Source organism: Ambystoma mexicanum, chromosome 3q (assembly GCF_040938575.1).
Source record: "Ambystoma mexicanum isolate Mex_15411 chromosome 3q, UKY_AmexF1_1, whole genome shotgun sequence".
Classification (NCBI taxonomy): Eukaryota; Metazoa; Chordata; class Amphibia; order Caudata; family Ambystomatidae; genus Ambystoma; species Ambystoma mexicanum.
This window is the reverse complement of record NC_090926.1, coordinates 338,745,116-338,768,371: the sequence shown is the minus strand read 5'-3', so window position 1 is coordinate 338,768,371 and position 23,256 is coordinate 338,745,116. Positions and strand designations below refer to the sequence as shown.

The following is a 23,256-nucleotide window of genomic DNA, read 5'->3' as shown; positions in this document are numbered from 1 at the left end:
TCTGGACCAAGTACCTCACCCATATTGAATTTGCTCATCACTGCCGGAAGAAAAGGCCACTCGACACGGTTGAAGGCCTTCTGTGCATCGAAGGCCAAGATCATTGCAGGCGTTCATGTTTTGTGTGTCAGGCTAACACATCTTCCTCATGTTGCCCACTCCTTGTCTTCCCGGCATAAAACCTGACTTCGCTACGCCCACTAGAGCTGGAAGTGCCTCATCTAAGCGTTTGGCCAGTGTGTTTGCATATATACCTGTATCTCCGCATTAAGTACCGCTATCGGGCGACAAGATGCACCGGGTAAAGAATCCCTGTCCTCTTTATGGAACAAGGACATTTTAGCCTTGCCCTTTGACATAGTAGACGAGCCTTGTCCCCCAAATGTGTCATTTAAATGGGTATAAGTGATGCCCTCTAATTTGGACATCTGTGTTTGAAGTGTTACATATTTTATATTGTAATGACAATTTTTCAAAACATAAACTTTTATAATAATAACAACAATAATAACATACCATAGATCGATGTGATTTTATCAAACCCAAAAATAGAGAATGCAATCTTAACGAACACAAAATACTGAAACCAGATAATATATTTTTATTTGGGGGTCCCCCACTCAAGCTCCCTGTTTCTCTGTGTTTACTACCCCACTCCAAACCCCTCCCTGCCAGATTAAACCCATTACTCAACCCCCACATATCTTTCTTTTTTAAATAATTCAGTGTTTTTTTCTGTATTTTCTATTCTGTAAAATGTAATTATCAATTTTTTATTAGGTAACATTACTGGATACCACATACCAAAAGGGAAAAGAGCTTCTTCTTAAAAACCATAGGATGTAGAGATTGTAAACAGACACGGTCCACTTGCAAGCTAAATAATGCAAACGCTGGTTTGGTGACCTTTCCATGTCCCCTTTCAGCACACTGCTGACCTCTGTTGCACTTCTTAAGCCGTGCACTCTCGGATTCGCCTATTGCGCCATGAAGTGTTTCATCTGCCCACTGTGCCCATCTGTGTCTCTCTCGTCTTATGTGGGTGTGCTTAAGTTTAGGTCTTATTCCACCACGTGGTCAGACTTTCTTTCCCATTCCGGTCTGCTTCATATTAATTTGTCCTTCTTCTTGTCCATCTCCTTTTCAGGAAAGAGGGGGAAAATAGACCCTTTCTCTCTTTCCTTGGGGCAGCTCCAGCCATCATCTAGAGAGGGCTGAAGCTTTCCCAAAATGCTGGCAAAAACCAGGGACAACATTTCACCAAAATGCCAGGGATGGCTGAAGTGACATCACATGACCCTTGACCTCTGGCGACATCACAGGAAGTGATGTCATTTGACACCTACCCAATTGACATCACAGGAAGTGATAGCACATGACCTTCAGATGCATCTAACATAGGCTGACCAGACGTCCCGCTTTTCCCGGAACATCACCTTCCATCCCCGGGTCCCAGGAGTTTTTTCATTTTAGAAACCCTATCTGGGTTTTGCATGGTTGGGTGGCTACAGTAATTAAAATTGTAATTATTTTTCACAACACATACAGAATTTTGAAGTTGGACTCGAACCCCCAACCTTTTAGGTACAAGTCACAACACTTACTGACTGTGCCAAAGAGTCTAGCTTGGAAAGTGTTGTACAACAAGCCATGTAATATCAATCAAAGCTAACGCTTGTTTTGAATAAACATAGCATGATTCACAGACAAAACTGCACAAATGAAATGATATACAGTTTATGGAAAGGAGAATTGCTGGAAATATGGTTGGGTGGTGGTTGTGGGGGCGTGTTGGGGGAGGGGCGGTAATTGGTGGGCTGCAATGGAGTAGTCCCTCTTTTATGTTGTTGGTCGTCCCGGTGTTTCCTTTTGGAAATCTGGTCACCCTAGTCTAACACCTGTTTTCCAGTCACACTCATACACCTTCTCTCACGTCCACTCACACTGCATCCTCCACACAGGCATGCACCCACCCACCCAGAACATTCAAACATACTGCATCACATTCCTACTCGTTCACCCACCAATCACTCACACATAAACCTTCTCTTACATCCACACTCACTGCATTCTCAACACAGGCACCCACCTACTCAGAACATTCAAACACACACACTATCATATTTCTTCTCATTCACCAACCACTCACTGACCCATAGCACATACAAACATCTGACACGCACTACACACCTGCAAAATACACATCACATTTATTTTTTAAAAGCCTTCTCACCTGTTTTTCCAGCTTCAGTCTGTCACTCCAGGCCACCCTCGGCTCCTCTGTGCTGCTCACAAACAGGACCAGGAAGCTGGGAGAGCTTCCTGGTTCGTGTATATGAGCCGTGAGGAAGCCAGAGGAGAAGGGGTTGGAGCTCAACATGGCATGTGACCTGTGCCACGTGTCACGGCACGCTCCAATCCCTACTGAGCGCTTCCTTCTTGCGCTCCAAGTCCCGGCCCTGCCTTCATCCTGATGGGTGGGGCCCCTACACCGCCGGGTCTGCAGGGGCCCCCGCTACACCACTGCTGTACCCAAGGATCGTTTATCGGCACCTGCATTAGGGAATTAGTTTAAAGTGGCAATTAGAACATGTTGGCGGCACCATCATGAATGCTGTTTAAAGTGGCAATGGCATTGCTTATTCTGTGGGCACCAGCGAAATGAAAGCCAGTGGCATTGACGCATACTGTGTCCAAAACATCATGAAATTGATTTAAAGTGGGTTTGGTGATGCATATTGGTAGCAGCATAATGATTGCATTTTCAGGGGGGGCACCCACCCGCCGCACCCCTCCCCCCTATCGCTGGTGGGATCCCAAAGTAAATGAATTCCATTTCCAGCACTGGATCAGGGTCAGGCAAGAGAGCAACCATTTACTTGCGAATGTTCGGGTGGGAATCAGGACAGACATGGCAGTGACATTGATCTGAATGAAGAATTCAGAATATATTGTTATTATTAGTATTATTATGAGCACAATTATTGAGGGCGGATCTAGCTTCAGGAAGCAACATAGCACTTTACAAGCAATAGGGGGAAGTACAAGGTGAGGAAAGCAGAGATACAAAATGGTGGGGTGCTAACAACGGGGGACGGAGAGGGCGGGCAATGTGACAGCGTGGGATACACAAGCAATCATGGTAGAAAACAGGCAGCGGGAGGGCAAATCAACCAGTCTCGGATTAGGTGGGGAGCGGAGGGTTTGTGGACCTTGGTGTTAGAGAGGAGCCAGAATATAAACCAGGGGGTCGACCTGACCCATTGCTTTGGGACAGGGGGTCATGTCCTGGGGCCAATAATCATAATAAAGTCTAAAACAGAGGCTTCCCCTTCCACAACACCTGCCTCCCTGCTGGCTGCATCAGGGGAATGTAACCCACGTCCCCCAAACAACCCCTTGCCCATTCTTGGTGGTATCATAATGGCAGTGAACATCGAACGACCCTCCTGCCTGTGGTGCCCAAGGCAGTCACTACGTGTTGAAGGGTAGTATCGTAGGGCTTAGAACCAGCCGTGCCTTTGTCCGATTTAAGCCAACAGGCCCTGGATAATGCATGTTTTTGGTAAAAGGAACATTTCCAGTTTAATTTGACCAATTCCAGTCGCAGAACGTTTTGATCGGCTGATAAATAAAAACAGGATCTGCCGTTGTCTTTCAATTACTCCAGCAAATGGCTCATGGCGGTACTTCGATGATTGCATGTTCTATTCTAGGCCACACATAGTGTTGACATGCATTACTGCATGAGCAAAAGTAGGGTATTTTTTTCAAGTTGGTGATTACATCTACGATCTAAAAATATCGAAGTCGTTATCTTTTTGGACTGTGGGAAAGTTTACTGAATTTATTTTTGTTACTGCTTAGGGAAACGCTATCAGGCATCTTTTGACAAACCAAACAAGCATTGATAATACCAGTAAGGGATGGCTGTATATTATCCCCCCTGCAAGCTCATGCGCCCAGATACAGTCATCAAGTGCACACCAGTAGCCCCACATGCCCTGGTACTGCCATCATATGCCAGGTGCCACCTTATATGGCCAAATTCTGCCCTGATTTGGCTGCTGACACCTGATATGTCTATGTACTAGGCCAGGTGCAGTTACACAAATCAGTGTGTGTGTGTCCTGATCCAGCCTCATATGCCTACGTATAGCAATGATATGCTCAAAACAGCTCCCAGGTAAAATAAAAGCCATGCATTGTTTGTTTGGTAAATATCTCAATGCAACCAATATATACAAGCTTATATTGTAGGCAACTAGTCATATATTTAGGAACTCGTATTTTGGTAATCAATTCCCACAGCATGCCAGAATCCATGCACTTTTAATCCTACAGACATTCAGGGCTACATTCCCAGAATGCAGTCTGCCTTCTCTGTGCAACATTCCTACTAGTATCCGAGTATCTGCCTAATGAAGCAGGGGCTTGATAAACTCTAAAATCCACTATTGTAATGCTCTGTAAGTGGGCAGCCCAGTAAGTCCGGTTTATCAAAGCAAACAATTCCCACAATTCAAAATGCAGCGGTCCATTTGATTTTCCACCCGCCTCGCGCGCAGTCCCACTCCTGCCTAGTGTCACTCACCTCATTGGCTTCTGGTGGGCAGATTGTTTTTAAAATCCTCTGTCTCACTTGTACAAGTCTCCTTAATCTGGCTCGCACCTATGCAGACCAAACTGAACAGATATATTCCATCCCAAGATTTACACTTGAAAGATGAGTTGTGTTGGTCATCCCTACCTCTAATTTCATGCATAGAGGAGAGCATCGATTCGCGGATATTGCCTCAAGATTGTGGGACGCTATACCGCTGATTAGCCGCAAGATTGACAGCTTTTGCCATCAATGTCTGGCTATTCAGCTAGATCGATGCCTTTGGCTCATAGTGTCACCAAGGAGTGGTACTGGCTTTGCATGGTCCGTTATCGTGCCTTTCTGAGATTTAGTTTGTCTGTGGTGCGTTAAAAATTCCTATCATAAATAACAGGATAACATGTTCCTAGGTGCACTCTTTCTGACTTATTACATATACCTGCCTCTGAAAGCACCCAATGCAGTGGCCCTATAGAACAACATAAGATATCCCACAATGCACTCTTGCAGTTAGTACAGATGCGCACACACGATAACATGACCCAGAATGTTCTATTCTTCACTTACCACAGAGGACACAAAAAGCTATTTGTCCCCGGAGATACACCCCAACACTTTGTATAGATCAGCGATCAGCAACCTGAAGCTCTCCAGATGTTTTGGACTGCAACTTCCATAATCCCTCATCATTGACTACATTGTTTAATGATCGTGGGAGTTGCAGTCCAGAATATCTGGAGAGCCAAAGATTGTAGACCCCTGATATAGATACTTCCACATGCTTTATATCGTGTAATGCACTTTCACCCATGACCTCAGCCTATCACAGTACAGAAACCCCCCTAGTGGACTACCGGATATAAATGAACTGTGTCCCTAATCAGTACAGCTATTCCCACAGGCTGGGAGCACAGGGGTCATGGGTGCGACTCCCAGCGAACCCCAAATGACCTCCCTGGAAAGAGCATTGACAAGAAGTGACAGGCAGAGGCTTCAGAAGCTGCCCCAGGCTGTTCCAGCAGCCTCCCTCACGCTGGGAACAAAAACGGCGTCTTTCTCACACACACACACTGCATTTGAAGGAGCTCTTTTGTGATCCAGGCCTGGGCTGCTGCCCCAGGCACCTCAGTCAGTGATGAATCGAGTGTTGGAGGGCCCCTATTCTCTGACCAAATGGCTTATATTAAGGTTAAGGGCTGGTCATTTTCACTGTCAGTGAGACATGTGTATTTAAAAGCTAAAGGTAGGTTTTGAATCTACTACCTGCAAAGTTGATATCATTTTAAAGTGAACTTCATTTTAGAAACCTTGGAATGCTGACAAGAACATGTTATTAGCATGTTAAATACCAACACATGCATGTTTTGTGGCATTGGATAGGACTTTACAGCAATAACAGCAACAGGTTGCAAACCTGCGCCAAATAATTATGAGGGAAGGCACACAGGCTCTTCTGGAAGTGTCTTCATATTGTAAAGTGTGAATATCCCATTGGGCAGTTCACAGAAATGTCAAATTCTGTAAGCCCACCTACCCCCAAAATTAGTGGCTGGATCCACCCCTTCCCAGATTTGATTTTTGATTTGATTTGATTATTTATATAACGCGCATACCCTGATGGGACCATGCACAAAATGCATCTAGCCGCAGATATAAGCTAAGTCAGTTAGTCGCTGCATCATACTAGCTCAGGCTAACATTTGAAAGAAACCAAAATTAGGCGAACAACAAATGGGTTTTTAGTTGTTTCCTAAAAATAGCCAGAGAGTCAAGACTTCGGATCTCCAAAGGGAGAGCATTCCAGGCTCGAAGGCCAACGGCAGAGAATCGTCTCTCACCCTATGTGCTCGTTCTAACCGATGGGACCTGCAAAAGGTGCTGGTCTGTGGTGGGAAAGTATTGCTGTGTGCAATACAGATGGATCTTCTATTTAGCTACGCTGGTGTCATCTCATGGATGCACTTACACACCAGACAGTACCTTGAACACAATTCTCTGAGAAACCGGAAGCCAGTGAAGATTTCTCCGATATTGGGACATTTCTATTCTTCTTCCTAACGAGAAGATCAGTCTAATTGCAGAGTTTTGAGCTATTTGCAATAATTTAATTTGAACATTTTGGACCCCCATAAAGAGGGCATTGCAATAGTCAAGCCTGGCATTGGTCAATTTTCTAACCACATTTGGCCGGTCCATCTCTGCAATAAGAGGGATGACTGGTCTTAGAACCTTCAGTTGATAATAGACTGATTTAACCATTTGACTGACCTGAGAGTTGCAGTCCATACTTGACTGCCAGATAACGCCCAAATGTTTTACTGTGTCTGAATATCTGGTGGAAGCACCAAATAGAGAGGGGGATGGGGTGCTTTGAACCGTCTTTCGTACCAGTCTCTTAGAACCCAGCACAATAACCTCAGTTTTGGATGGCTTGAGCTGGAGTTTGTTCTCCAGCATCCAGCACATAATCTTTCTAGCACAAAACAAAACCAGGTTCACTGCTTCTTGTGGCTGATTAAGTCGCACATACATTTGGGTGTCATCTGCGTATGAGTAGTATGACAACCCAAATTCAGTGACTATGTTAAGCAGTGTTCTGATATAGATGTTAAACAGCAGAGGTGAGAGTGAAGACCCCTGAGGGACCTCGCACTCGACAGGCATGCTATTTGAAATAAAATCTCCCATTTTTACCTGTTTGGTACGATTGTTCAAAAAGGACATTTCAAAGCCTCATCTGAGATCTGTACCTTTGAGGACAGCCTTGTAATGAGGGTTTCAAAATTAACTGTATCAAAGGCAGCCGACAAATCCAGCATGGCAAGCATGCTGACAGTTCCTTCATCGGCAGCCCCCAGCCAATCCCCCCCAAAACCCGGTAAGATGTAGAACTGCTTCTGCTGGCATTTTGTGAGGACAAAAAGCCAACAAAAGCGTAAAGTTAGGGGCCTCCACTCTAAGGGCAAACACACACACACTACTTTTAGAGTGGACTTATTCTCGGATTCAAGTATTTCACTATAAAAAGCATAACATACTATCAAGCCATGCTGTCACATGGAATGCAGCTTACACAGACCCCTCACTGTGATCTGAAACAATCCACACGCAGCGCAGATGATGCTCGCAGGGGAGTGACGGAGACGGGAAACTCTAAAGCGTGAGCCCTGGCCCTTGGGATGAGACTGAGCTGGTCCTGAAGGGAGAGCTTTGGTAATCCAGGGAGCTCGGGGAGACTTGGGGAGTGGCATCAGTGAGGTGGTTGGGCTGGCTTGTTCCCATCAGTGCAATGCTTGTTTCATTGTGTTGGGAGATCCGGTATTGTGGGGTTCGCTTCCCTGGTATGGCCGCACACATACTGCTGAATTTGTGAAATGCCCCGGATCACAATGAGGCAGGCTAGAGAAGTTGATTTAAGTTCAGCGAATATAAGAGAGCTACTGGGGTGGTCTGCAACCTTTGGCTCAGCAGTTGTTTTGGACTACAACTCCCATCAGCCCTACTGAGCCTGGTTAGTGGCGTGTGATTGTAGGAGTTGCAGTCCAACACAATACTTGGAGAATTGCAGGTCCCAGACCCTGACCAAGTGTGTATTCTACAACAAGACACACAAGCACAATTAGAAAATCTGGGCTTGATTTGTGGTGTACAATAGTCACAAAAATAACAGATGTCTTTCCATCTCCACTAACACTCATACTTTATAAATGCGAATTCACCTTGGACGGCCATAGAGAAGTTGTTGACAGGTGGAGTGGTGGCTTCTTCTTTAAGCGGAAGCAGCTACGTCAGTGTGTAAGCCTTTCGAGCAATACATTACATCCGCCGTGCGCATGGAAGGCTCCCTTGTAGTTACGGATGCGAAACATCAGAGCGGATGGTGTGAAATGGTCATGACAGTTGTCCTGGGTGGGTAGACCGCATGGGGGCAGGGGCAGGCGACTCTGGGGGATGGTGTGGCAAGAAGCAGTACAAGCCGACAAATTGGAGAGGGCTGGCACAGAATCATGTATAATTGGTACTCTGCAACTACCAAGCTCAAGGCAATGTTCCCGAATGTCCCAGAATGTAGAAAACTGCGGGGCAGTTAAATGTAGGGTAGAGATACTGGAAGTTAACTATAATTCGGAAGGTGGTCTTTAGCGCTATCAAAAGAATACTGGCTTTTCCAGTGTCTGACTCCGCAGAAGTGCTAATGCTAGGCTTCCAGAAACCTACCGTAGAAGATTTAGCACTAGACGAACGCCGCCGCATTTTAACCTTTTAAAAGGCCTTTTTTGTTGATTTTGGTATTTCGCCATCAATGCCTTCTAACGTTTTCTGTTTCATTAACCCCTTAAGTGCCAAGGACGAGGTATCTTGTCCTTGGCAACAGGGGGGTAATCCTATGGACGACATACCTCACCTTTGGCACTTAAGGGTTAAGAGAATTGCTCACATCTGTCAGATTGGTGGAAGTATCGGTTTGGAAACAGGTAGAGTCACCTAAGGCATTACAAAATTCCTAGTGGCTGTGACACATGCCAGCCACGGGTCAACTCCCTTTCTGAATAATCAGCAAACATAGGTGGCCAGTCCACAAATAATTTAGGATTAATACCTCGGAAGTCCCTGATTCTCAAAAGGGATCTGGAAGGTGTAGGAGTTGTAAGGACACCTATTCCTGAGTTGGCTGCCTGACTCCACGTGGGTGGGTCTGGGGGTCCGCAAGGTGAGCAAGTCAATTTGCATCATAAGCAGGGGAGGAAGTGGGCTGGAACAAGATAGAGCTGAGCTCCTGCAAAATGAGGATTGCCCAAGTCTCCAAAATCTGACACGCAAAACCAGCCCAAGCGATTTCTCCTGTATGCGTGTCCTTAGTCTGGAGGCACGCTTCAGGAGACTCATGCTAAGTGAGGGGGACTGCTTAATTTCCAAGCTCTGTGAAGCATTTCGGGAAATTAAAGTACTTCACAGGCTGAGACTCGCATCCAAATGAGTATATATGGCTCGTGAACTACAGGCATGTTACTGTTAGGGTGAATGCTGTGATGTATGAAATGAGCAGAGAGCCCATTGCTTGCTCAGAAGGGTTTCATGCTGCAATCACTATCACAGAAACATTTCAGTTATAAAATCCTGTGGTCACTCTTATGTTCCCAAAATGCTCTTTGCTTTATGCAAATCGCCAGGACTTACTCCCTCTTATGTGTGCTTCCCCAGCTACATTTGATTAGGTTCTTTCAGGAGAATGGGTGCTGCTTGACCTGCACTGGGGCTCTGCCCTCAGCCCAGCCCACATCACTCGGACCACACATACCCCAGCATGAGGTTGCAGGGATGTTCCCAGAGTAAAATGTGTCGATTTGCAGCACTGACTATACGTCCTGGGCCCAAAAGTACTGGCATGGTTCTAAAAAGACCTATGACAGCATCACAATACCCCCTGCGCCTGACTTCTGACAGAGGGCATTGGGTGCAGGAGGACTTTGGTCAAAGGGCATCCCATTGTGAATGGCTGGGTGCTTTGGCCGCTTCTACGGCACACCCCGTGACCCCAGTGTACGTGTGAGGTGATTCACAAAATTGCCTTTTGGGTTGCGAAAAGGAATTTGAGGGGACAATTCACTGTTTCCAATATGTTCACCCGCAGATGCATGGTTTTGGCACTCTAGCATGTGCGCAGATCAAATGGACAAAACATTTTTATTGAATCAAGCATGTTGAGGTTTTGTTTAAACGCCACCAGTCCTGTATTGCATGGGGTTGGGGGGAGGGGGGGTTTGAAAGAACTAATGTGTCCACTGAGACGGAACTGTAGCTGGACATGTGACAGACCAGGACTTACAATCGCAGGGAACATTCCTGTACACCCCCCTCCTTGGTTATACCTATGACCTGCATCTGTTTGTCATTAAGGCCACTCTCTGCACTTATAATACTCGGCGAACAGGCTAGAGGATAAACCGAACCACCCAAATGTTGGGTGGTTCGAGATCCTGCAAACTTTTCAACTTGAGGTCAACAGGGGGCACACAATGAGGGCACTGGTAGGGAGGGCGGGCTGCTGCCTTCACCCACAGGCCCCTATAACATGCCCCAATGCCCCAATGGGGCCTGGTAGGTCGCTGCAGAGCAGTTGGGCATATTGTGCTGAAAATACAATAGGTTTTAACTATCTGTGGGGTGCTGTAGAGAGGATACGAAGGCCATTATTACCAGTGGGAGTAGGCAGCAGGGCATAGAGATGCCTTGGAGGGTTGCATGGGGCCTTGTTAGCACCCCCAAAAGCAAACGTGACCCGGAAATATTTGTGTATCACCAAACTTTTGTGGGTCATGTTTGGTAAAGTTTGCGTAGGGGAAATCAGAAAGTACAAGACATTGCACATCTATCAAGGGACTTTGCTCTTCTTAGAAGAAACATCGACATTGGCACTACTAGAATATTAAAGCGCTTATAACCTTCGTATGAACAGGCTGCATGCAAGGCAATGGTTTACCTTTCACGTGGCCTGGGTTCAAGAGAGTGTAAACCTCAAGATCAAACACCAGCAGGACATTCAAGCTGGTTAGGAATGCAAGGGAATTGGAAAATCTAGAATTGGCTTAAGGAAAAGAATAACACAGAGAGCATCTGCTTGTAGTCAACAGAGCGTTTTGTTGTTATTTATTTGGCCTGCTCTGGGAAAGGTGAAATGCTAACTATGATGCAACCTTTATGATTGGTACGACCAAGTTTTTTTATAAACCAACTACCCATTCTTTTTTCTAGATGTTCCATGCAACATAGAGAAGCATTCACTTCTGCAATCTACAAGAAGTCACCTATCTTGACACACATGCCAGGGTGAGTGGGACAGTGGATACCAAAGCCCTCCTTTAATGTGAGTTAAGCAGGTCCATATCAAGAGTCACTAGTGATGAGTGATGCATGTTTAGGGGAAATACAAGAAGGAGTCTTTCTCCGCACTGTTGACCTAATGTGTATTGCGACTCGAACAAAGTATCCAATGCCTTTTGACATCAGGTCAGTAGTTCTGCTCTGTTAATCAATGCTGCTTAGTGACCCTCTGTTTGTTGGAAGGTAGGACATGTATTCCCTTTTAATGTTTCTTAAGGTTCACCCCTGTCATTTGTATGGCCTGCGATATTATTACTTCCATTATAGTGTTCTTTCCATTTCAACTGATCGAAGGGAGACAACGATAATGTTTCCCTCTTATTAATCTATTGTACAACACAGCTGCCTCCCATTTTTGACTTAATTCATAGTTTTTGTCTGTTTTTCATAGTTAATATTCTACTGACTTCAGTCACTGAAATCTTTACTTCCCTGAAGAAGATCCCGCACTTGGTAAATGGAGGCTGAAACATGTTGGAATATGAAGTTCTGTGTCCTAAAACAAGAAACTTCTTTTGAAGTTTTCAATCTATGTATACAATGTTGTACGTTTTACAGAGATGTATGTCACATTCAGATGTATATATGTTTTATGCAATTTGTTGTATTGTGATTTATAATTGCAATGTTTTTTGGTGACGTTTTTGATAGCACACACCTAGGATATTGTGTCATTATTGGATATCGCATGAGCATTCCAGGCTCTTTGACCAAGCAATAATTCAATGACTTGAATATATTCGAGTGCTGCATTTATTGACACTGAGAGTTGTTCTGTGTATGAATTGATAGCCACAGCACCTGCTGTCACCACTGAGCCATACTGAAATTGAGTTTGGTATTCACAACCATGAAGCTAAACAACTGTAACAGGTAGTTCAGTATGAAAAGCATGTTTTTGCCATTGTGTCTCAGGCAGTGTTGGGATGTCGCAGAGTGCCCAGATTTGAGATGTTTAGACATTGAGCTCTTCATATGATTTATGTGATCAGGCATATGATCTTACACCTTCCGCGAGAGGTTTTATATTGGTTCTAAGAGAAGTGTCCCTTTCTGGAGCCGTGCATAAAGTTATTATACACTGATGGATCTTGGCCAAGGCATCTCCTGCCATTTTAATAGGTTTAATGATCTGTTTTATGCCTGTTGCTTAATTCCTACCTGTCCCCAAGCTATGCACTTCATCTGAAGTTATAAACCCGAGCCCCGTCCTTGGCCAACAGGAAGTCTCCACTCTCTTATGCCCGGCATGTCTGTGTCTTTATTGGAAATGATGGGTAAATGTCAAAGCTTGGGCTGTGGAAGGATGTAGCATGGAGAAGTAGGTGTGTTGCGGCTCCTAAGCGAGGGAGTGAAGAGGGTGTGCAGATACTCCGAGGATGAAGACCAGCCACAATTGGCAGGGCAAGGAGCGAGTCCATAGGGATGGAGTGTGGTGACGCTTTGAGGGAAAGCCGGCATTCTTGGGAGAGCACTCAGAGACCTCTACGTGGGGGATCAGAGACTTTGTGTAGTATCAATGGAGATCCCACAGGGGGCAGCCACGTATCAGAATGTGAAAGAAGAGTCCCCGGAGTATGAGTAGAGATTTAGATGAAAGGAGAGGACACTCATGGTTACGTGCTCAGAGACTTTTGGGCGAATTTTCTAAGATTCCCTGGAGACATGGAATAGAGGGTAGACTTAATGCAGGGAGAGCTTACGTTCTTAGGAGGTGACGTGGAGACTTGGAGGAAATGAGTGAAAGCCCAAGGAAAGGAGAGTGGAGGATCTCAGGAAGCAGAATAGTGATTCACAATGAGGGAGACAGAGAGATTTTTGGGAGGGACAGCAGAGCCGAGTTTACCAGGCACACGAGTGGAGATTTCCAGAAAGGAGAGAGCTGTAGACTGGATACAGTGAGAAGGAGAGCAGAGGCTTTACGGAGGGAGTCTCAAGGGAGAGACAGCCCAGAGCAGACACTGGCGGAGATTCTGTTCACTCTCCCGGTAGGGAAAGTCCAAACTATCTGTTAGCAGAGCTGCCACTCCAGTGAAGGAGAACAGAGACTCCCAGCAGTGCCTAGTCAATGCTCCATGCCTTCCTGCCCTTTCTGTGAATTGTTTTCTGATATTACTCCTGAGCGCCCCCTGCTGCTATGAATACCATCCTGCGTTTTCTGCCCTTATGAATGGCAAAGTCTCTGTCGTTTCTCAGGCCTTTCATTCAGTTTATACAGGTTACAATATTGTGCCATGAACAGAAAAGCGCAGTGAAAGCATTGGATACAATGTCTGTGCAGGTATCTCAATAGGAACGTGCATTTCACCAGCGCTGCCTGTGCATAGAACTGTCTCTTCCAAATGCTCTTCTTACACACATGTTCAGCGAGAAATTGGAAACAAATAACACTCATGGCACACCTTGAAAAGGTTATTCACGTACCCTATGCACCATTAATCAAGCTTAAAGGTAAACGCAAACCGGCAGTTTAACAAGTGGTCCAAGCCCGCCATGGCACACAAACTACCTGCAACCAATCATGCAGGGCCGGTCTAGGTTTTAGATTCATACATAGAAAGTTCAAATAAGCCTGGTCTCAAGCAACTGGAGAGCCAAAGAACCAGAATGGCCCTGACAAGGCCTCCTGGACTTTCAGTCAGGGAGGACTGTAGTCAGCAAAAAACGGTCCTGACAAATGTGTTGCCCTGTTTGAAAAGTGTGGTACGGCTTGCGCTCAAAAACTCTCATTGAGGAGTTCCATCAGATCCTTTTCAAAATCTTCAACATGTTTGAAGCATGGAGAGTATAGGCTTTTCAGCATGGCCCCTATAACGTCTATAGAACACAGACAAGTAGTATTAGAACGAAGCATTTGTTCCTTCGCAAAAAAACTTCAGTCAATCGCGAGCAAAGCAAAGACCAAAGAATTTGGGTTTATGTTAAGACTTTGGGAAAAATCCGTCCACTGGATTTTGCGCTACAGGTGTTCAAAGGAAGCACCCTTTTCTCTATCGGAAAATGAATGGAATAGGCCAAAAACGGTATTTTTGAGCGTTCTTAGTAACTTTGGAACCATTTATTGGAATGTGCCCCAAAATTTCCATTTTGGAGGGGTCCGTGCAAGACATTTATTGGGAGAAAATATTAACCACATCTTTTGTGCGAGTTAAATGTTTTTAGCAATGGAAATAAATATATATATATATATATAAATATATATATATATACACACAATGAAAAAACTTTGTTAAAGGGACATTGTGGTTAAGTTGCACTAATAAAAACCTATGAAATTCAATGAAAAATCTTTGTTAAAGGGACGTTATGGTTAAAAGTAAAGCCGAAAAACCTCAGAAATTCGCCAGTTATGGTAAGCTAAGTAACCATAACTCGCGCCACCACCGTGCACTGATAAGACTAACACCCAGGACATCAAAGATTACATCACAAATGTCATTGATGACATCACAGATGACATCACATATTTGGCCCACTTGTTTTTGTTCCCTGACACATCTAGGCCAGGTGGTTTTGTTCACTGACAGTCAGATTTTTAAAATTCAAAAGGTGCTGTACATCCAGATGTTAACCTTGTCCTATGTTCTTAAAGTACTTTCCCTAGGGTTTGGTCTCAGATCATGGTGTACGTACATGGGGCAATAGGCAGGCCTCAAAGACACAATTCATTTGTATACATAAAGATAACCTTTAATGCTATTAACATTTTCTGATGATGCTGTTTCTATTTTCCTTACTTTAGTTTCCTTGTATGTGCCTCTGAATTGTGTGCATTGTTGGTCTTCATATGTAGTGTTTGTACTAGCACAAGTGTGTAGTAAGTATTACATTATTAGCTAGATATTACATGTTTAACATTACATAATCACCCCTGACATCTTGTTACCAACATTATAAACACAACCCCCTGTAGAGACTTTTCATCAAAATTAATTTTACCTGTGATGTCATCAGTGATGTCATCAATGACATTTGTGATGTCATCGTTGATATCCTGGGTGTTAGTCTTAGCAGTGCATGGTGGTGGCGCGAGTTATGGTTGCTTAGCTTACCATAACTGGCGAAATTCTGATGTTTTTCAGCTTTACTTGTAACCATAACGTCTCTTTAACAAGGTTTTTTCATTGAATGCTATAGGTTTTTATCGGTGCAACTTAACCATAGTGTCTCTTTAACAACGTTTTTTTCAGAGAATTTCATGGGTTTTTACCAGTGCATGCTATTTTCCTACAACTTACTAATATCATACTCGCCCCTATATAGAAACATTTCTGTCCAATTTACAAAGTTTCACCATAACTCTGCCATTTCCCACCTTCTAGCATAATTTTGAACACTTCTATACCTTTTCCACTGTTTTTGCATCCGTCGACGTCTTCGAACATCTGACGTCATTGCAGACTTTCCGGACAGTGCCACATGACCATGGCTCGCAGGGTGCATGATTACGTGTCCATGAACGTGTTTGCACTTCTCATTCGGGTCTTTGCTTCGTGGACAGTTCGGAACTGCATTGTCTACTGATCTAGGACCTTTCAAGCTCAAAATGTACCCTTGCACAGCTCCTACACCTATACTTACTCATTATCCATTCACAATCTACTACAAAGCACATACTTGGAAGAATAGTAGCATAAATGCTATTTATCTTAAAAATGGCATCAGCTATTGCCATCCCTCCTCCCCAAGAGCCACCACCACCACCAGCTGGAGGACCCACACAACAAAAAAAGCATAGTATTTTCAAAGACAATGAAGAGGACCAAGAAGATGAGGTAGAGGAAGTGCCTACCTCTAGCACCCAGAGAGAATCATGGGTGTGGCAGTTCTTTACCACTGTTGGGAATGTACCAAAGGCTAAAGCTACCAAGTAAAATGCACTGAAGTCGCGGACTACCTGGCAGTACTCCTAGAGGACCACCTCCATGCGCCGCCACAGCAAATCCAACTAACACAATGCTCTCAGAAAGATTGTTCCTTTCTTAGCAAGTAGGAGGCCGTCTTCCTCCACCTCATCTTCCTCAACCAATACTGTAACCAAAGAGCCTACTTCTGTGGGACACAAAATCCCACCAGCTACCTTGCAAGAAATAAAAGAGGATGTTGATCAATATCTTTGGAAGACAACAGTCCTCGGTACATACTGCAACACACCACTCTGCAGGGGGAAGCAATTTCGAAGTGTGTTTGAAGCTGTAATCAAGGAGCATAAGAAACACTGCCCACTACCTTAGAAGTAACACACACGCAACATCTTCCCCTGTCCACCTGCTGCTCCATATTAGTGCTTGGTGCCTCTTCCCTCATTTCTCTCCTCACCTTACAGTCTAACCTCTCCTGAAAAAAAAAAATTAAAACAAGAAAAGAAAGTTTCCTTCAGGAACCACCTTTCACAGTTCAAAAATAGAACTAAAAATAAAATCTTATAGACTCCATCTACTTTACATTTCTCAGTAAAGTACATAGATTCAATACGTTTTTCCAACATTTCCATTAGCATTTTGTGTTATGCGATTAGGAATAATGTGGTGTTCATACCCCGTTCCAGCAACTGGAAAGGGGATAACGCACCAGCAGCCGAAGTTATCGGGCCAAGCGAAGTGTGTCTGTGTGGGCCCTGATGTCTTCGGCACATTAAAAATAAATAAATAACAAGGGCTCTAGACCATTATCCTCCATTGCAGCCCCTGCAATGGAGATAAAGGCCATTGGCACCCCGGGTTCCCAAAGTGGGGTATACACTGCCGAATGACGGGAACTGAACTGAAGACAATAAGATTGGCTACGCAGCCACCTACCAGAACAGACTTTGTTCGAACATTTAAGGCCCAAGTGCCCTTATTACGGACCAACCACCATTTGCCCTCCGCCTTGATAAAGAGTTAGGTCGAAACACGTGTTGGCTTCTTTCTCACATGCACCTAGCATGCGTGCCAGGACAATTGGCTATTTACCAACCAATAAACTATACATGTGAACACAAATCAAGAGTCGCTAACTTCTCTAAAAATCGACAAACAGGAAATGAATGGTTCCAACCATTCTCCAGCACCATTACCAAACAAGGTTTGCATGCTCACCGATAGCTACTATCATTGGGAACCTTTGGAGTTTTGGCTCCCTTACAAACCATGTTATAGGCCGCAGGATATATCGGACAAATCAATTTAATCATCAATGCCGCATTCCCCAATGAGAAAATCAGAGTACACATTTGCGTATGCCAAGGGCCTGGCCCACTACCCAAGACATATTTGCAAAACCATGCTTTCCAGTTCTTTCTGACCCTCCTCGTGCCTATTTGCTGCAATCCCACCCAGCACTTCAACCTGTACCCACAAGCAAATTTGTTTTCCCTTTCAAACCTATCCCAATTTAAAAAATCTTTACCACATAGCCGGTCCCTGGTGGCCATGCCCACTTTAACCCCATTGCTGGTCCCGCGTAGTCATGACCGGTAGCCAGATTGTCCGGGTCATAGCCTCGACCCAGACAATATGGCCACTACTCATGGCCACAGGCTATACCTCATTCACCAAAGGTATATCCCTATTTTGTGTACCTACATTATGTCGCTTTTCAAAAGATAAAACACGGACACATTTGCAAAACCATGCTTTCAGGTCATTACCAATGCTCCTTACATGAGTTTGCTGCAAATCCACTCATGCTGTATTTTTTCAAAAGTGGCAAAATTTACGTACATACAATAGACATATAACTGAGCCCTCACTTGACAAAATCCATTCAGCCTTTGCACAAACATTCATGTTTGGGTCGATAATCTTTTGGAAAACCTTTGTCCACATTCGTCAAACGGCAACAAAGTTATAACCCATCTAAAAATGTTGAGACCCCCTCTAATGTTGCTCCCTGTTGACTAAATCCCACCAAACTTTGCAAAGACATTCATATCTAGATCCAAAATCCTTTTGCAAACTTTTGTGCAGATTCATCAAATGGCACCACTATATAAGCCATTACAATATTTTGGGATCCCCCCTCTAATTTTGTTCCCTCTTGACAAAACAGCACCACACTTTGCAGAACTATTCATAATAAGGTCTAGCATTACATTCGAAAATTTCATGCAGTTTCATTGAGTGGCATCAAAGTTATAAGCCAACCTAAAACTGCTTTTCACCAACCCTGAAATGCAGAAATAAGCATAGATGCACTGAGCATCTCAGATGCCACCGAACATCTCAGGACTTCCCCGGACTGTTTGCAGACATCAAAGAAGAAAAACGCCCCTTTTTGGACTGTTTATGGCGATATCCAATGCCATCCTCCTCACCCCTCACCTCCTTAGAGATTGTTTAATTAGTTTGACAAGTGCAATATTGTGTTATTTAATATGTTTTTACTGTGATGTCCTCGGAGTACTGGCGCTGTCCGCGAATCCAACATGGCGGGCACTTCCGAAAAAATATGATGCACCTCACGGTTTTCATCATCCAATTAGCGGCCACGTCCGACGTCCACAGCCCTCAGGATGGCCCCTGGACCATTTGGATGCCAGTGTCCAGACCGAACAGTGAACTGAGTCTGTGGACTGAACCCAGATATCACTAATTTATTTTACCTACTTTTTGGTAATTTAAAAAAAAAACACTGGATTGATTTCCACCAAATTTACAGAAGCATGCGTTTGAGACCAAACTGCTTCTCCTATTGCATATTTGGTGAAAATTGGGCTGTAGGCATGAGCAAAAAAAAAACCACTGCGTTTATGGGAAAAACCACACTGTTTGGGCCCCCAACCCCCATAACTTTGCCAAGTTTTGTGAGGATTTGTCTGGGGGGGCAAAGTTATAAGACACTCAAAAAGTGTTCTTTCTATGGGTTGAGCCACTTAACCATAATCACAGGGCCACTAGCGCAGGCCCTGTAATATATATGTGGAATGAGCCATTTGAGACAAGTCACACATGCCACAGCGTCACCCAGTAGCCATCACTGGAAGTTCACCTCCATTTCAGAGCCAAATGAGCAAACCTTTGTGGGTATGCAAATTAAGCCAAATGCATTAGAACATTGTCTTTGCCTTACAGGTCAATGCTATTTTAAACATATTTTCATCAACCCAAGAAAGACAGTTCTCAAGACCGCGCACAACTGCATAATGATTGTACCCTTGTTAGGGATCATCGGTGAAGTATATTCTGCAGCCTTGTGGTTTGGGGAGCATTGGGGCATAAACAGCAAACAGCAGCAAAGTTATGGTGGGTTTAAAAAGGCTTTACTTCCAACTGATTTGTGAAAGTACAATACGTCTATATATGTATATATCCATACGATTATCCGATTTTGTAAAATAGTTTTTCCTGATTCACTATCATTTTCCTGACTTTTAAGCGTCAAATGCAGATGAAACTCAGGAAAGATATTGCATTCTGCCAGACAGACACGAAAATAATCCTACTAATCACGGTACCTCATTACAGGATTCCTCAAATTCCACAGAGGACCCACATCTGAAGGAACCTGTGTCGCACCTCTTACCCATTAACGATCACCCTCAAAGCAGGCCATTGTCCACATGCTATAAGCGCAATGCATCAGTATGTTTTCCATCCTTCCATCGGATGCAGAACTTTTCAAAGCCTCATATAAATCAGGTGCAAATGGGATTCCCATGTTCGGCATATTCAAAGGGAAGAGTATTTAGGAGTTTGGATTAGCATTTATCTTTTTCTTGAAGTTATTTTGTATTTATTTTAAGCATCAAAATTCACCATGGAGCCCACCACCAACCCAGCCATAATTTCAATTATGATGGCGAACATGCTACCATTTTAAAATGATTTGTTGCTATTTCGTTTCACTACAGGATTGCCCCACATGGATGATTCTTCAAGTTAATGATCATTTTTACTCATGTTGTCATTCTTCTCAGCATTTGACTCTGCACAGATCAGACAGAGGGGTTTGTGTTGTCTTACGCTTTTAGTTTTGGCTATTAGGTGGTGCGTTAGAGTTACCTATAAGCCAAAACATTTGTGTTAAGACGGATTTCTGAACTCTGTCCTGGTGGCGCAGAAGTTCAGAAGGCCAACCTAATTACTTGGAACAGGGTAACCTCTGGACAAGCCAGACCAATCAGGGTAGCGATCGCGGCGGTCAAGACTAGGTCTCAAGAGGGGTGAGGGTGACTGAAAGCCCGCAATGAGCACAGAAAGCAAGGACACTTACAAACTACTCCAAACAGGTGTTATATTAAAAATATATACACAATTATTCCAAGGCCTTTAAAACAATGACCGTAGCGAGAAATCACAATATAACTCTAGTAAACCAACACATACCATACCAATACAATATATATACAAATACAACAAGGCTCAAGCGTTAGATGCACGAAATGTGTAGTCCACCTAAAAGGGAAGGAAAACAGGCAGTGCGAAATAATGCTTAGACCCAGTCCGCCTTCAGAGGCACCTAACTAAAAGGAAGCCCGAGCCCTACGAAGAGTGGAGCCTTGTGCTCAAAAGTACCTGCACACGCGGGTGCCAACGGGCAAAAGGGGAGTCTCTTCGAGGGAAATCAGGCAGTTCAGTTTAGTGCACAAATGAAGAAGAACAGTGTTCCGCAACTCAAGCGCAGCCTCCACTGTGGGCAGAAGCAGAGCGCGAGTTCGGAAAGGCGTGCTGTTTTGACACAGCGGGGAAAAGCTATGGGCTTCTGCAGGAGGGCGACCAGTTCCTAGCTATGCTACTCACCGGTCCCCGATGCAAGCAGACCCAGGCTTCTCCGCGTCAGTTTCAGTCGCTGGCAGGTTCAGAAGAGCAGGGGACGTCTCGTCGTCGTGTTGAGTCTGCAACAGCAGAGTTGAGTAAAAGACGTCCCAAACGAAGAAACCCGCACAGTTTGTTACCACAGCAGGGCAACGGAGCGGCCGTGTGTATCTGAGCAAATGTACACTACTCACTTCAGACCTGGGAACGCCAAGTGTACGAAGCGTGTGAGAGTGACAAGGACTCAAAATACTACACAACCTGGCGGCGGTTACAGAGCAAGACTCCTGTGTAAGCTGGTCAGTCTGCTGGATGGCCCAGAGACGCTTCCGAAGGCTTACTAGCAGGAGATGGTGAAGATGCCGAGAATAGCTGTTCCCGCTATTCCAAGGGTCGAAGTACCAGTACAGGCCTTCTGGTTCGATCAAAGGTAAAAAGGGTTTCACAAGGCGACAGCAGTGCAGAGGAGAAGTCCTTCAGCGGGTCACCAGCGATTCCTCGGTTCAGCCTCTTGGTTGCAGGATACTTGGCTCCTGTATTCCTTCGTTCGTGAGAACTCAGGAGATCGACATGGTAGTGGTGTTTCCAGCCCCCTCTTAGCCACGGTTCCCTTCGTGCCAAAACAGAGGGGACCCAATGGGAGATCCGCTCATCAACACTCACACCATACGTGGACCTATCACGGACCACGGTGGTGCCAGGCATTCACACCACCCTAGACTCTCTGGCACCCAGGATGTGTATTGGGACCAGACATCCCAGCCCACATCCTGGAGGCACACACCAGGCATGTAGAAGCCCGCGAAAGCATCCGTGTTTCGCGGGAAAGTACATGCCCAAATAAGGAAGGCCCCGGGTCGGCTCGACCTGGAGAAGGTGAAGGGAGCAAGACGGTCAGCGGACAGGACAAAGGAGCCTCGTGGTCTGGCCATTTTGGGAGCCAGGCCACCATTTTGAGTTAAGCGCGAGAAACGCGCTTAGAACGCCAAATGGAGCTCAAAACACAAGAAACGATCGCTGCCACCATTCCCGTCCGTGAATCACTTGCACCGATCAGTTACAGTCCTAAAAGAGTGTCCAGGGCCCGTAGAAGGCTAGAGACCCAAGAGAGCAGTAACTTAGCTTACAGTGCCCTCTTGTGTCATGTTGCACGAAAGCCGCAACATGATAAAAGAAACTACGGAAAACAGCGTTTCCCGGTACTGACTGTCTTAAGGGCATGTCAGTTTCCCCGTAAGAAAGGAGCGAAAGCCCAGAGGAGTGCGGCAGAAGGCTGCACTTCTCTGGCAAAGTCGAGAACAAGGTGAAAAACAACAGCAAAAAGTTTAGGGGTTGCCACATGGAAGGAAAATTACCTACAATTACGAAATCTTTCCTAACACTCACCCCTCCCAGACTATGGACAGGGGGAACTAATCCACCCCTGGATGAGTCTCTTGTTCAGGTCAGTTAAACATTCTGGACAACCCATCAGCATTGCTATGTTGGACACCTGGCCTATGCTCAATAGTGAAGTCGAAGCCTTGTAGACTTATGGACCACCTAAGCAACTTTGGATTCTCCCCCTTCATGTTCATTAGCCACTTTAAGGGCTTATGGTCAGTTTGCACAGTGAAGTGGGTCCCATAGAGGTAGGGCCTCAGCTTCCTTAGGGCCCACACAACAGAGAAACATTCTTTCTCTACCGTGGACATTCTGAGCTCTCTGTCCTTAAGCTGGCGGCTAATAAAACCAATAGGGTGTTCCTTACCCTTCTCATCTACTTGTGATAGTACAGCTCCTATCCCAGTGTCAGAGGCGTCCGTCTGCACGATAAAAGGTCTTTGATAATCAGGGGCCCTGAGGACAGGGGCCTGGCACAAGGAGTCTTTTAAGCCATTGAAGGCCTTCTCACACTCGTCGGTCCAAGTTACCTTCTTGGGTTTCTTCGGAGAGGTGAGGGCAGTCAGAGGGGCAGCTATGGTGCCATAGTCTGCCACGAAATTGCGGTAATACCCCGTGAGTCCTAAGAAGGCTCTCACTTGGGTTTGTGTA

General features: G+C 45.0%; 1 protein-coding gene across 6 annotated transcripts in view; it reads left to right on the top strand.

Annotated features, from left to right (window-relative positions):
* SGCD (sarcoglycan delta) overlaps positions 1 to 23,256 on the top strand; it is a 1,261,231-nt gene that overhangs the window by 319,214 nt on the left and 918,761 nt on the right. For 2 of the 6 annotated variants that reach the window (XM_069653946.1, XM_069653943.1), the window contains exons 2-3: positions 11,357 to 11,431; positions 11,877 to 11,938. The gene's annotated coding sequence lies outside the window, so the exon portion shown is untranslated. Of the gene's footprint in view, positions 1 to 11,356; positions 11,469 to 11,876; positions 11,939 to 23,256 lie in introns of all 6 variants that reach the window. The other 4 variants (XM_069653944.1, XM_069653941.1, XM_069653945.1 and 1 more) reach the window with 2 other exon arrangements.